We start from the raw sequence: 16,524 nt of genomic DNA, 5'->3' as shown, positions 1-16,524 counted from the left end.
TACCCCCTCTTCCCTTTCCTCTCCATATTGCAGCTACAGGTGGCCTGAACCAGACCAGGGCCCTGGTGTGGGGGCTGTTGTTGTTTAGTCGTTTAGTCGTGTCCGACTCTTCGTGACCCCATGGACCATAGCACGCCAGGCACTCCTGTCTTGCACTGCCTCCCGCAGTTTGGTCAAACTCATGTTCGTAGCTTCGAGAACACTGTCCAACCATCTCGTCCTCTGTCGTCCCCTTCTCCTAGTGCCCTCAATCTTTCCCAACATCAGGGTCTTTTCCAAGGATTCTTCTCTTCTCATGAGGTGGCCAAAGTATTGGAGCCTCAGCTTCACGATCTGTCCTTCCAGGGAGCACTCAGGGCTGATTTCCTTAAGAATGGATAGGTTTGATCTTCTAGCAGTCCATGGGACTCTCAAGAGTCTCCTCCAGCACCATAATTCAAAAGCATCAATTCTTCGACGATCAGCCTTCTTTATGGTCCAGCTCTCACTTCCATACATCACTACTGGGAAAACCATAGCTTTAACTATACGGACCTTTGTCGGCAAGGTGATGTCTCTGCTTTTTAAGATGCTGTCTAGGTTTGTCATCGCTTTTCTCCCAAGAAGCAGGCGTCTTTTAATTTCGTGACTGCTGTCACCATCTGCAGTGATCAAGGAGCCCAAGAAAGTAAAATCTCTCACTGCCTCCATTTCTTCCCCTTCTATTTGCCAGGAGGTGATGGGACCAGTAGCCATGATCTTGGTTTTTTTGATGTTGAGCTTCAGACCATATTTTGCGCTCTCCTCTTTCACCCTCATTAAAAGGTTCTTTAATTCCTCCTCGCTTTCTGCCATCAAGGTTGTGTCATCTGCATATCTGAGGTTGTTGATATTTCTTCCGGCAATCTTAATTCCGGCTTAATTCTCTGTGGGGGCAGAGAAGCTTTAATCCTTTGCCTTTGTCAAGTGAACAATTTTCTGCCCAGTGCTGCGAAAGTCCCATTGATCAGCTGATTGTTGGCACTTGTAAAGTGCTGTGAAGGAGGCTATGCAGGTGGGGCTTTCAAACACCCTTTTGGCCCATCAACATCTTTATTTGCTTCATACCTGATGTCAGATATAGGATAGTTGGCTGTGACTTCACCAAAATGACCTCATGGGCCAAATGGGGAGGTCTGGTGCATCTAATTAGGCACACATGCTGGTGGTTCTAAACCTTGACCCACAAAATTTACATGCTTAAACGTTAGAAATGAGATGTATTCCAAACATTGTCAATTTTAAGTTAAGATATTAAGTATTTATGATATACATTAGCACTTGATTATGTCTGAGTGTCTAAAGTGTTAGTGCTTATATAATTAACATTGGCTGGGTTTGTATCAGGCAGTGCTGAGGAGCTCATACTAATGACTGACTGATTATGGGATGGTATTTATATGGAAATGTACTGTGTCAAGAATTCCTGACCTTTAGAGAGGGGATGGTAAAATGTATGTACAACTTTGCCTCTACACTAGCATTTTATATTTGTTCATATGAATAGTTTATATCAGGGATGGGAAAATGGTGATATACTCCAATTTCCATCCGTCTTAGCCAGCATAGGATGATGGGACTTGTAGTCCAACAACATCTGGAGGACACCAGCTGACCTACCCCTGGTTTAAGCCTTAGCCATTCATTGAATATCTCATTTATTTCACTGGCACTACTCTGGAGTTCTCTCTCTCTCTCTTTCTCATAAGAAAAATTTGGCACATGGGAGGAAAATATTGAATAACAGGAAATTTGTTGTTTAGTTATAATTGGAATTCTAATTAGACAGTAAAGAGTGGAATAAGGACTGGGGCAAGCAGTGTAAGATTTGTATGCCCAAATCATGTGTTTTCCGTATCATTTTCCTACTGGTATTAGTGGGATTTGCAGCGTACAATTCTAAACTAAGCATATTAATTCAAAAAGAAAATCATTCAGATTTAAATGGGTTTTGTTCCATATTAATTATGTATTGGATTGCTGCCTTAAACACAAGTGCGGATTTGTCCTTTGGATTAAAATAGGGCTGGTAGATTTGTTTTTGTCTTTCTCTTCATGCTGCCTTTCCCCCCTTCATCTAAAAAACACACACCCATTTCTCTCCTCATAATGTTAACTTTACTTTGAGGAAGGAGAAGGGGCATAACTCTATTAGTTTTCACAGTATTGTTCCCTTTATGCCTCTGGACCATCTTAGATTGTGTTATAAGTGACATTGATTTATTGATTGTGGACTACATGTGCTGGGTTTTCCCTCCAGAATAACTGAGCTATGTGCTCTAACCAACCTAGCTCTCTAGGGACACTTTGCTTTCATTCATATTCTGCAAGGAAATACCATGGCTTGTTTCCCTCTCTTTCAAGTGAAAACATGTCGAACATTATCGCTTTATGATCCCGTAAGTTCTTCCTCATTTTCAGATGTGTTTTCTTTCTAAAGCTTTCAAACGTAGCACAAATAGAACAGACAGGACCCCCTGCCTGCCTTTAGGAGGTGATAACATTTTTATAGCTATGGCGCTAGGAAGCTATCAAAACTCCACACTATTAAAAAAAAACATTTTGTCATTGAGAGCAAATAATGAGCTTGGGCTGGAAAGAGTTTGTTTTTTAGTTTAATATAACATCTATGGATTGTCTTCTTGTCTAGTAGGGGTATTATCCTTTATTTTAGGTTTTCCACTGTGCTACAGAATTAGGTAGGCAGTTTAAGGTGTATTCCCTGCCAACCTTTGTTTGGAAGCCACATCTTCCTCCCAGTTTCTTCAAGGAGTAGTGGCATATGTAAAAATAATAATAAGCATAAAGTGTTCCGTTATCACTATTTTGGTAGTGTTCTATTCTTCAAGCATTTATGCATTATGCATCTCTTGATAAGAGAAGGTTATCCATTTTGCATTAACATAAACTGCCACAGAATTCTGATTTTTATCAGTAGCAAAATGTCAAGTATTAAAATTTTACCAGAAATCAAGACTAGGTCATTGCTTGTTACAGTTCATTGTGTTTTCTTCTAATCTAACACCCCCTGTTTTTGCCTTGATAAACAAGAAAATGGATGTACCTTTCTTACAAGCTGACAAGTATGCTTGTTTATTTTTTAAGCAAATGATTATTTCTTTGTAGCGAGACTCCAAAACGTGGACCTTGACTTTCTTGAAGTTTCCATCTCCTTCTGTCTTAACAAGCCCATTTGTTTCTTTTCCGTTGAAATATTCCAATTTTTAGTTCTTGAACTATGCCACGCTTGCTGCTGCCGCCACACTAATTATGCCGTCTTCTGATTTATATAGAAGTAGGCTCTACCTACAAATGCTGCCTCCCAAACTGCAGAGGCATGGAACTTTCCATTCCCGCCCCCTCCACAAGGTATCTCCACCTCACTGAGCTCTTACTCCACACTGGGGACAATTCTGAGGTCTATCCAACTTTTGTCATTATTGTTCTCCTTTCAGAGCATGGGTTGGATATGATGTGCAGTGAGCCTGTCACTTATGCAGTGCTTCGGTTCTAGGGGTCCATGCACAAGGGCAAAATTGCTTAAGGTCAGGAACTCTGAAACTGCCCCCAACCCGTGACTCTCCCTACCTGTCTGGACTCTGTCTGAGAGCCAGTGTGGTGTAGTGGTTAAGAGCGGTAGACTCATAATCTGGGGAACCGGGTTCGTGTCTCCACTCCTCCACATGCAGCTGCTGGGTGACCTTGGGCTAGTCACACTTCTCTGAAGTCTCTCAGCCCCACCCACCTCACAGGGTGTTTGTTGTGGGGGAGGAGGGGAAAGGAGATTGTTAGCCGCTTTGAGACTCCTTAGGGTAGTGATAAAGCGGGATATCAAATCCAAACTCCTCTTCTTCTACTCTGGGAAAGTTAGGTGAGGGCCTTGGGGTACATCCTTTCCAAAGGCTGGTAAGCAAGGTGGAGAGCTCAAAAAGCTATTTCCAGGGCGGGCAACCTGGTGGGGAGCTAAAAGGGGTAAATGGGACCTTAGAAAAAAAGCTTTATTCAAAAGTAAAGGCAATGCCTTCCTTACCAGCTTCTGGGAAGGAGGTATGAAAGCTTTGTGAGCTTCCCAGAACCGGGTAAGTCAGGCAGAGGCCTTAAAAAGCTCTTTCTGTGGCTCTTTCCATCGACCCACCAGGCCATATTGGGTGAATCTTAATTTGCAGCCACAGCTTAAAGTTTCGATCACCTGATGTCACCTGATGTCATATGTCATATGACATCAGGTGATTGACAGGTAGACAACCCCACCAGCCTAACCAAGCGGCCATCAGAGAGTTGGCAACTTCGGGTGTAGGTAGTTGTGAATTATGGGGTAGCGGTGGCTGCTGGCCATGTGAAAATTATGTAATTGAGATTTTGGCACATGGCTACTGTTGCCCAATAGCCAAGGAAGTGCTGCACCGAGACAGGAACACAATCTGTGGTTCTGACCTAGGAAGTGATTACTGCTCCTCTGTAGAGGTTGCTAACAGGTGTTCTGGCAAATCTAGATAGCGAAACTGCATATTGAACTGCAGCCAGGATGATAGAGCAATTGCTATTGTGCCTAGGATACAGGTGTGGCGTATTATATTCCTCTACAAAATGGGAGCTATAATCTGCCTTAAGTAGCAGTGTAAAAGCAATACTCTAAGCAGTATAAGAATCTGCCTTGTACAGGATGTTCAAGTGTGTGTACTTCTTTTTGCTACTGTGAAAAAGCTCCTGTTATATGCATGTCACATTTAAGGTTAGCACATTTATGTAACCATTTCAATCTTAGTACATTAAGTCAATACACTTGATTCAACTTCATTACACAGTTCTATCTCCCTCTCCCTCTCCCCTCCCCCAATTTTTTTTGCAAACACCCTTACAGGATTGCATGCCATTAGTGCCTCAAGCTATTTTATTATGAGATTTGCCAATAAACAACATATTTTTAAAATTGAATTTCCTTTCCACACATTGGATTTTGGTGTAAGAGTTGTTCGAATGCTACTTCTTTATTTAGTAAGAAAAAAAATACAGTTTGTGGAAGGACTGGTTAAGATTGTATTGGAAGTGCATGCCTGACTAATGAAAGTTAATAAAATGCTGTATTCAAGCCTGTATTCTTCTTAAAATATATATAATCAGATAAGTTTGTTTGTCTCAGGCCAAGCTTCCAGCATTTTTTTATACTGTAACTGTTGACAATCTTTATGGAATATAGTACCGCACCAGTGGTTTGATCATCCACAACTCTGCAGTACCAAGATTCCTTTGAAGGGCATGTGGGGGAGGATGAGAACATCTGTTCAGATAACCGGTATTAGACTTTTTGGGTGCTGTCTTGTCCCTCTTTTCCCATTTTGATTCAATAGGGTCAAAAGGTCTTCCTCTGCCAGTCTGTTCCTGAGAGGGCAGGGCTCCTCCTGGAGAAGCTCATGAGTTTGGCCCTGTCTGCAGACACCAGAAGGAGATAGATGGCAAAAGGCCTGCAGGAGACTTGGAGAACAGAAATTCATGCTAAATAATTTCATTTTGTCATACTTGGGAGATGGGAAGTCTTTTCTTGAGTGGTTCCTCCCATTGTTCCCAGAGTGGCTGGGGAAGCCCAGCCAGATGGGCGGGGTATAAATAATAATAATAATAATAATAATAATAATAATAAATATTCAGGTAGCTGGTCCTTGTCAGATGACCATATTCTTCTGCCCTAGTCTGTGCTGATGTGTTTATATTTCAGACAAGGTCATGCACTGTGCCCATGACAAGGCATGCCTGATTGTCCAATAACTTGTATGTAGCGATTTCAAATAACTTACATGTAGCAATTAATTATCTAATAGTGAGCCACTTGCCTGAAGTTGCCTGTTTTTTGCAATCATAAAAAAGTCTTCTAGGCTCACACTGTCAGAGGTTATGTAGCTGTACAGAGGAAGGACTTTTTCCATATGGTAACAATTTCCCAGAGAGCCATCAAGTACGTAATACAGGCGGTGACCATTTCATGCAGAGGTTCCATTCCTGGCCCCCCTCACACATCAGCAGAGCGGACATAAGCCCATCCTACCCTGCCCCTCGTTCTGCCCTCTTCCGGGTCCAAAAGGACCCACACATTGGCAGTCACATATCAATTGGACATGAACAAAATGGTCACCGCCTGTCTCCTAGTCTAGTGTTTCAGACAGCAGGGTCAATATGGTTTAATTTTTAGCCCGGGGTTTTAATAAGCAATAATTTGGATGGTTTTAACTGCTTTGAATGTTTTATTATATTAATTCATTCATTAGTAATGATACAGTGGTGTTTTTATGTTTTGTTGTTGTTGTTGTTGTTTAGTCGTGTCCGACTCTTCGTGACCCCATGGACCATAGCACGCCAGGCACTCCTGTCTTCCACTGCCTCCCGCAGTTTGGTCAAACTCATGTTCGTAGCTTCGAGAACACTGTCCAACCATCTCATCCTCTGTCGTCCCCTTCTCCTAGTGCCCTCCATCTTTCCCAACATCAAGGTCTTTACCAAGGATTCTTCTCTTCTCATGAGGTGGCCAAAGTATTGGAGCCTCAGCTTCACGATCTGTCCTTCCAGTGAGCACTCATGGCTGATTTCCTTAAGAATGGATAGGTTTGATCTTCTTGCAGTCCATGGGACTCTCAAGAGTCTCCTCCAGCACCAGAATTCAAAGCATCAATTCTTCGGCGATCAGCCTTCTTTATGGTCCAGCTCTTTTATGTTTTACCTGGCTCTTATTTGTTATTGGAAACATTAATTTTGGATTCAAAAGTTGGATACAGATCTCAATAATAGTTGAAGATCCTTTGTGATTTTCATCCCAGTTATTGAAATGCTACTTCTAGGTAGTGCTCCCCCCCCCCAAGAGGGTACTCAAGGGCGCACAGTTCCGATACCTCTTTTGTTGTTAAAAAGTGTGGGACTTACTTTAACAACTTCATGGTGAGTATCAGCACCTCTCTTTTGTTGTTGTTGTAAGCGTCACACTTTTTAACTGTAACAACTTCATGGTGAGTACCGGCACCTATTTTTATAAAAAAGAAAGTATTGCTTCTAAGAATAGTGAGAGTTATGACATGCAGAAAATGCTTAAAGTTTGCAAGTTTTCAGTCACAAAGAACCATTCATATGAAGAGGATTAAAGGTCATTGAAATGAATTTCTGGTTTACATAAACTTATTTACAGCTTGGGTGGTGCTGTGGTCTAAACCACTGAGCCTAGGGGTTGCTGATCGGAAGGTTGGCAGTTCGAATCCCAGTGACGGGGTGAGCTCCCGTTGCTTGGTCCCAGCTCCTGCCCACCTAGCAGTTCGAAAGCACGTCAAAATGCAAGTAGATAAATTGGTACCACGTTTGTCCACAGGCAGCTTCCGAGTCATGTGGCCAGCATGACTAAGCTGCTTCTGGCAAACCAGAGCAGCACACAGAAATGCTGTTTACCTTTCTGCCGGAGCAGTACCTATTTATCTACTTGCACTTGATGTACTTTTGAACTCCTAGGTGGGCAGAAGCTGGGACCAAACAATGGGCACTCACCCCGTCACGGGGATTCGAACCGCCAACCTTCTGATTGGCAAGCCCTAGGCTCTGTGGTTTAGACCACAGCGCAACCCGTGTCCCTTATAGGCATGGTACATAGGCACAGTGAAGAACGGGATTAGTGTAATGGCTAAGACTTAACCGAAAAAAATTGTGCTGTTAACAGCAAGGTGACATTTGTGAGGTGCTGTACATCAGGTTGATAGTTTTGTGGCCTAAAAGATCGTCAAGTTCAGCATTCTCCTCCAGCTTCCCCTGGGAAAGACTGTAGTTACGATAATTAAAATCTATACATTTAATGGCCTGTGCATTATGTGAAGCTGTGGGTGATTGGATCTAAAAATGTTTCACAGCCTTAGGAAAATCCAATACGCTATATAATCTTTAACTGACATTGATGTTGATTTTGTGATCCTGACACAACTCAGTCGTTACTAGCTTTTTAATACATAACGGTACATAAGCCATTGTGAAAAGGCAAAGGCAATAAATAAATAAAAATGATATGGCTCTAAAGAGTTGCCTGGGACAAATAGATGGAAGCTATTTAAAGTAAGTTAATGATGCAGCTTAGCATTTAGAAAGTTAGAGTGGGAGTGTGAATCATTGTCAGAAGAATTGCTAATCACTGTTATTTAAAGTAGTGGTGCACCTTGAGCTTCATTAAATATAAAGTGTTGGTAACGTTTGGAGCTATTATACCTGACAATCGTGGGTGGATGTCTTTTTTCCTCTCCCCTGTCCCCAATCCCGCAGTCTTTTTTGTTGTAAGGCAGGAATACTGCCAGCATATGGGCACCCCTCAGACTAGGAAACAACTTATGTCCTTAGCAGAAAGGCATGGGGTTGGGGGGAGGGTGTGAACAGGTACTGTAAGAGAACAGAAAAATATGACATTGGATCCCAGCTTGCATTGGGCTCCATGGGAAAGCAAAGTGATGTAGAGAATGGAGAAGACTGTCCTTTTCCTGTTCAAACTGAGTGACTGACTTGGAGTACCTAGGATCCAGTTTGTGTTGCTTAAGACAGGGTGAGAGGTAATTGTTTCTTTTCCGGTCAGCATGAACAGCTGGGAGGACATATGGTAAAATTGCCCTGCATTCAGAATAGAGAATAATGATGCTCACATCGCTCTTGGAGATGTGGGAAGAGAGAGAAAAAATAAGGATGAATAAACTTCTCCAGTAGCTACTGCATACGGCTCATAATTAATCAAACCCCTTTGGGGGTTTTCTTGTAGATGCCTGCAGAATTTTCATTGATTGGTTCTATAGCATAAAATATTGGGTGCTGAGTGGTCGAAGGTTGCAGACTCAAGCCAAAGCCAACCCTTATACCACCATGTGTTCCCCTTAAAATGCAAATGAGGTAGTGGGTTTTGGCTCCCCATGTCAGTCACTTGGAGTTCTGCTCCTCAGAGTAGAATCATAGTACAGTATTGTGGAATTGGAAAGGACCAAAGGATCATTTAATCCACCCCCAGCAATGCAGGAATCTCAGCTGAAGCATTCATGGCAGATGGCCATCCAACCTCTGCTTATAAACCTTCAAGGAAGGAGAGTCTACAACTTCCCAAGGAAGACCTTTCCACTGCCAAAGTTTCTCAGAAGAAGCTTTGCTGTTGCCAATGATAAGCCCCACTCTGAGAAACTGTTGAAAATCTTTTTCTTTTCCTGGAGAAATCAAGTGAAATAGCCTCCTAGTTTCCCCTTACAAACAGGGAGGAGAATTTAAAGAGGCCTTATATGTCTAACTCTAGAAAACACAGTCTTCTTAGCAGCTCACTAAAATACTCATTAGTTTAGATTAATTTTTAAATCACTGTATACATGTAGGGTCATGTGTGCTGTGGATTTTCCAGTAAGAAAATAGTTTTTGTTTTTCTTCAATCTCTTCTGCAATATTAGATGTTTTCTAATGTCTCATACTACCAATGTGCCAAGCGATAATGTGGAAAGATGGCTGAGAGCTGCAGATTTCTTTTTCAAATATATATATATCCTCCACATGTGGCAAGCTTTGCCCTATTTTTTCTTAAGTAGGTTTATTTCTGTTTATTTCCAAAGGCAGAACTGCTGAGGTGTGGAGCTTGTACCATTTTATTAATGTTTTCCCCCTCTCTCACTAGATTTTCAAAATGCTTTAGGATTACTTGATATGCATCCTGCCTCTAAAATAAAGCCACATCACCTAGTTTATTTTAAAATCTACAAGAAAATCATTTGACTCATTTCTCCCCTACTTGAATGCCATTCATTTTTAAATTAAATTTTCTGTTGAGCTTGGCTGAGTGCTATGCTTAAAATGAAGTGTCTGGCATGTGTCACAAATTACTTTTATTATACACATACACCTCTGTGTTACAAACTTAGTATTCAATATAAAAGTAGAAGATATGCAGTTTATTGATTGATTGCATTTCCAACGAATTCATCATGGTTCACACAATCCCAGAGTGAAGAACACTAAAGACCATACATATACAGTATAATGTGTATGCTGCCTTTACACAGTTAAAACCATGCTGAAGGCAGCTTACGACATGAAAAATATATTTAATTACAAACATAACAAAAGTAGTTATAAACAATAAAAACATCAAAAACAAAACCTAATTGAAACAATTTTCACATAAACCATAATATCTAAAATAAAGCTACAAAAATATCAATAACAGCAACAACCCCCATCCAACAAAATCCCGTAAAAAATACCCCAGTTTCTGCATCCAGAGTCAATGAGGGCCCGCCTTCCGAGGCAGGTGGAAAAGGCCTGCAAGGCAGGGAGCCGGTCTTCCAGGAGTCACAGGCAATATGGTCCCTGGCCTCTTCAGCATACAGAAAAACATTTAATTTAAATGCAACATATAAAAACAAATATACTCATAGCTGAAGTACACCAGCCACTTTAGTAAGATGCTTGGGTAAATAGCCACATTTTTACCTGGCATCAAAACTTCATTAGAGTCGCAGCTGAGAAGGGAAGGCATTCCAGAGTTGTGGGGCCACGTACTGTATCTCAGAGACCTGTGGCATCATGAGAAGCTCACCCCACTAGGACCTCAAAATCCAGGCAGCTGTAAAAGGGATCAGGTGATCAAGGGCTTTATATGTCAAAGCAAGCACTGTAAATCCAGCTTGGTAAGCCTGGCAGCAGTCAGTGCTGCGCTTTCTGCACCAGTGTTATATGTTGGTGGTAAGCTGCCCCTGCAAGCAGTCTTGCTGCAACATTCTGCTCTAACTGCAGGCAAGATAATTTTGCAGGCCTGCTTAGATCTAGTTGAGGCAAAGACAGAGGCATTATCATTGGATCAAAGCAAGGCCAATCCAGGGCAGAGACTCTGGCCTCTTGCTTCTATTATTTTGAGTTAGCTTCACATTTGTATCTCAGCCTTCCTATAATGAGCTTGGGCTGGCAATTGCCGGCCCAAGGTCACATCGCCTGTTCTTCATGGCTGCATTTCAATTCCAGTATGCATCATACAATTTGTTTTAATATTATTAATGGAGTGGGTGGTCCTAATTTACCTCATTCTTAAAATGACAGTAGCTTTCCTCTACTGCTGGCATTCATTATGCCCAAACTTCTGATTAAGTTATCAGACAATTCTGTGTAGAGCAAGTTAGTGTCATGTTTATTTTCATTTTCTGTACAGCTGTATTGAAACTATATTAAATCTCCCCAGGATTTTGACAAGTGACCTTATATAATTTCTAATATATATGTTTGTTAGGGGAGAAGGTGGTGAAGGTGAAACATATCCAAGCAATATGTTTCTTGAAATAGGCTTGAAAGAGTATAGCCCAACCTTTGCAATCCAGGTGCCCTCTAGAGGTTTTGCGCTACAACCCCCAATAGCCCTAGCCAGCATGGGTGCTGGTGTAGTCTCACAAATGTACCATGCAATCCCACACAGTACAGCCCTGGTTCCAAGAATGTAGAAGATCTTGATTGCATTTGATTAAGTATTCTCTGCAACTCGTGGTTGTATAATTCAATTTTGGTGCTCATTATTTTACGTAAACTTAAGTTGTTTCAGTCGGTAGAGATCTGCACCAATTTGACAGCTTCCAAAAGTATAAAATCACTCGCACATATTTAAATTATGATATCAGCTCTTCAACAAGAATAAACTGCAGTTCATAATTTGCTTTAAATCTTTACAGCTTCAAAGAATGTATTAGCAAGTGCAGTTCAGGAAAGTGCATGTTGGGAAAGATTGAGGGCACTAGGAGAAGGGGACGACAGGACGAGATGGTTGGACAGTGTTATCGAAGCTACGAACATGAGTTTGACCAAACTGCGGGAGGCAGTGGAAGACAGGAGCAATAATCATTGTCCATTCACTCCAATGATTATAGACTTTTAGTTCACAAAAAAGGAATTTGTGTTTGTGGCAGCCAAGCACTCCAAAAACCAAAACCAAAAAACCCCATAATGGAAACCCTATGATCACCTCGCCTTCTAGATATGATTCCTTTTACCTGTATTTTCAAGTGTGGGTGCTGATGTAACCAAAACATCACCATCAGTTCACAAGAGATGAGTTATCAGCTGCCCCGGGCATGTTTTGTAGAAGTACCCCCCAAAATGCGAGGGGATCAAAGGAGGGACACCCTCCCGAAAAAAAGGACTGTGAATACACAGTGGCAAAGAAATGCTGACTGATTGATTAATGAATGAATGGGTGGGACAGAAAATTGGGTGGGGGATTGCATGGATCAGAATGCAGTATTCTGGAGGAGAGCATGGCTGGCTGCAACACTAAACACTTCCTCATTTTGTTACAGGCCCTACCTGTCTATATTTTTCTCACCTTTTCTCACCTTTTGTCAGAGAAATGACTGTATTATATTGTTTCATCCCTGACTCCTTATTGTATTCACAATAATATTTCAACCCTCTTCCTCTTCAAAACTCTTTTGGCTGGCTGGGGGAACAAAATATGAAGTTTGATAGATATAATTCTGATGTTGAGGAAGGTGAAAGCCTCTTCTTTGTTAGAGAATAGCTGGCCACATATCAGGGATGCTATCATAGTGGATTTCCTGAATTGGTAGGGGATGGACACTGTGATCCACATCCTGTTTGGAAAATGAGCACTGAAATTAAGACACAAGTTGGACATCAAAGGCAGCAGTCTTTTTTATATTATTATTTGTGTTTGTTTCATTTGTTCCTCTCCAGATGCAGTGTTCATTGTCAGTGTGGCCATGACAGTGCCACATACTGTGTGTCACAATGTTGTCTAGTATTGTGCCACTGAATGTGAGACCATGTGGATCGGAGTGGGTAATTCTTGGTACAGTGGTACCTCGACTTATGAAGGCGATCTGTTCCGCGGCGCTCTTCATAAGTCAAAACCTTTGGATGTTGAAGTGTCCATTTTGTGCATACACGAAGTGCGATTTTGCGCTTTGCGCATGTGCAGACCACGCACGGCGAAAATACTTCTGGGTTTGCCGACTTCGGAAGTCGAAACCTCCAAAAGTCAAGGCATTTGGAAGTCGAGGTACCACTGTATATGGGAGGTGACAATAATGGTGATGACAGCTATAGCAACCATGGACTGGGCAGCACAAATTAATTGGCATGGGATAGTGACAAAAGTACCAGGGGAATTGTAGGTTCTTTTTTAAAAAAAGGCTCTGAGGGAAATGTCAGTATGTCTGTTTCAAGAAAGGTGTCAAAAGCCTGGGGAACTCTGCAGTTCTGTGAGAAAATTCTTTAAATCTCCCTAGTTTTTACACAAAAGAAAAATGATTTATTTATTTTTAGGACAGACCTAGGCTGGTCCATTTGCTCTTGTTTCTAGAGTTCTATCAGCTTTTCTTTAGAGACAAGGACAGAATGTGTGTGTACTTCGACAATGACAGTAATTTTCTTTATTCAGAATATTTCCCCACTGCTTAACTGCAAATTAATTTTTATTAATATTTTATAATGTTTAATATTTAATCAAGAATTTTATTCCCTCCTACCCTGAAAGATATGTCAAGACAACACACATTTTTATCAAGCTGATTTGTATATATGGGTGCTGAAAATATAATGGATTCAGTTTATTTCTTTTGAAGCGCAGTTTCAAGAATGAAGAGTGAGAAAAGTAACATCTTGGTACCCTGATGTATTGATTCAAATTATACTCTGGGCTACACAAAATGTAGCAATAATTAAGCTTAAAATTGAGTACCAAGGGAAAGAAGCATTTATTGGATGTAGTTCTCAGTTTCAAATGCCTGTGTCTGTCCTAAGGGCTATTTGTACTGCTTTCTGTGTAATATTTTATTTAAATGCACTTTTAATGCCTGTATAAACTACCAAGATAAAATTGGATTGTAGAGAAAAGAATGCTGTTCTACTAAACCTCTGTGTGATGCAGAGAAATTTACAATTTTACGAAAGACCACTTCCTTCCCTAATGACACTCTTGATGATGAGCAGAGAGGACTTTCTTGGTAGAAGTTCAGGGTAGAGACCAGGAGAGGACATTACCTGTGATAGCCCCTAAGTAGATGTAGAATTCCCTTGCCAAAGAGGTTTGCCTGGCACCTTCATTATATCATTTTTGTCCTATACTCTGGGTTTTGACACTTGAGATTTATTTATTTTTAAGGACTCAGACTATTCTTGTGGCTGTAATTTGTTTTAAACTCTATTACATACTGTATTTTTTAAAATTTCTGTAACCCACCCTGAGACCTTGTGGTGAAGTGTGGGTACGAAATTGAAGTAGTAGTCGTAATAATAATTTCTGCTATTAGATTCTACTAATTAAGGGGTACATAGGGAAATGTTGGTTTTCCTGGGATTTGTGGTATTTGGTACTAATTTGCAAACTTACAGTATACAAATAATCTTCTCATTGGATCAACACCTTTGGTTCGCAGTTTATGTAATAACAGAGTGAAATGTAACACGGTATCTACCAGATAGTAATTCAAGATTTTGGCAAGAGTTCTCCTGAGCTCAGCTCAAAAGATGAACTTCAGTCACTCATTAAAAACTCTGTCAGAGAAGAGGCATGCTTTACAAAACAGCTTGGGGGGACACACAATTTTGACTAGAGAAACGAATTGAGGAGAAATAAAATCAGTCCCTCTTCACTGCTCTGATTAGATTCACCATCCCCTGTGGCTGATTTTTATTTATTTTTTTAGTCATTGAGAAACTGATCTTAACCCACTGTTTGGGCCCTTTTCTTACTTTGTAAGGAAAGAAAACAGTTGAAAGTTTCTGTGTCGTTAGAGTCAGACTAACATCATGCGAAGAAGAAGGAACTTTGTTTGTCTTCTGAAGAAAAGCTCTTCTCCTGTTCAGTCTTAAGACTCCCTGCCCCCACCCCCACCCCCAGATGCTTTGGATAGGATGTGTCACCTACTTTTCTAGTGCAGCATCTGAAACCAGGCTGTTGGGAAGGCTTTAGAGTGGTGTGTAAATGTTTTAAGGTTGTGATTTAATCATTAAAGGTTTAAACCACAGCACCACCTGGGTCCCTGTGATTTAATAATTGCACATGCATTAATTCTGGGGTGGAACTGATAAAACTGGTTGCATGGCTCCCAGAGGCAGCAAAGGAACCGGCCTTCAAACTGATACTAGGATAAGTGTATTCCAAAGTCTGGCAAGTGCTGCCATACTTTTTGCTGTCCTTGTGGCATCTCATAGATGTTTAGCTGTCCAAGAGCAAATAACAGCAACCCAATCCTGTCTGTCTTTGTTTGCAAAGATTAAGCGGTTTTTATGACAGAGTGGCACAGCAGAACAAACCATTAGCATCAGCAAAATACAGGATTTTGTTTGAACTGCCTCGCAAATAATTAAGAGTGCCACCGCTGTGGCTAGTTCTTGAGAGCAGGATGCTATTGTTATACTAGTCTCAAATCTACCATTCTTGGGCAAGGTGATTGAGCGAGTGGTTGCTGAACAACTCCAAGCACGCCTGGAGGATGCGGACCATTTGGATCTCTTCCAATCGGGATTCAGACCTCATCATGGGACTGAAACTGCTTTGGTCGGGGTGGTTGATGATCTCCGGCGGGCTAGGGACAAAGGTGAGAGCTGTTTCTTAGATCTGCTGGATCTCTCAGCGGCCTTTGATACAATCGACCATAACATCCTTCTGGACTGTCTAGAGGGGTTGGGAACTGGGGGCACTGTCATACAGTGGTTCTGCTCCTTCCTCCTGGGCCGTGTTCAGAAAGTGGGGGTGGGGGATGAGTGTTCAGACCCCTGGGCTCCTACTTGTGGGGTGCCTCAGGGTTCCGTCCTCTCCTCCATGCTTTTTAACATCTATATGAAGCTGCTGGGAGAGATCATCAGGGGGTTTGGGCTGGGTGTTCATCAGTATGCGGATGACACCCAACTCTTTCTCTCTTTTAAATCAGAACCAGTGAAGGCAGTGAATGTCCTGTGTGAGTGCCTGGAGGCGGTTGGAGGTTGGATGGCGGCTAACAGATTGAGGTTGAATCCTGACAAGACAGAAGTACTGTTTTGGGGGGACAGGGGGCGGATGGGTGTGGGGGACTCCCTGGTCCTAAATGGGATAACTGTGCCCGTGAAGGACCTGGTGCGCAGCCTGGGAGTCATTTTGGACTCACAGCTGTCCATGAAGGCACAGGTTAATTCTGTGTCCAGGGTGGCTGTCTACCAACTCCCATATGGTATGCAGGCTGAGACCCAACCTGCCCACAGACTGTCTCACCAGAGTGGTGCATGCTCTGGTTATCTCCCGCTTGGACTACTGCAATGCGCTCTACGTGGGGCTACCTTTGAATTAATCCAAAATGTGGCAGCTAGACTGGTGACTGGGAGCGGCCGCCGAGACCACATAACACCGGTCCTAAGAGACCTACATTGGCTCCTAGTACATTTCCGAGCACAATTCAAAGTGTTGGTGCTGACCTTTAAAGCCCTAAACAGCCTTGGTCCTACCGTATATACCTGAAGGAGCGTCTCCACCCCCATTGTTCAGCCCGGACACTG

General features: G+C 41.9%; 1 protein-coding gene across 3 annotated transcripts in view; it reads left to right on the top strand.

Moving 5' to 3' along the window:
* CTNNA2 (catenin alpha 2) overlaps positions 1-16,524 on the top strand; it is a 512,597-nt gene that overhangs the window by 103,997 nt on the left and 392,076 nt on the right. The gene's annotated exons all lie outside the window — the stretch shown is intronic.

The sequence above is a fragment of the Zootoca vivipara genome, chromosome Z1, assembly GCF_965207765.1.
Source record: "Zootoca vivipara chromosome Z1, rZooViv2.hap1.1, whole genome shotgun sequence".
NCBI lineage: Eukaryota > Metazoa > Chordata > Lepidosauria > Squamata > Lacertidae > Zootoca > Zootoca vivipara.
The sequence above is the reverse complement of the archived record's forward strand: the minus strand, read 5'-3'. Positions and strand labels throughout refer to the sequence as shown.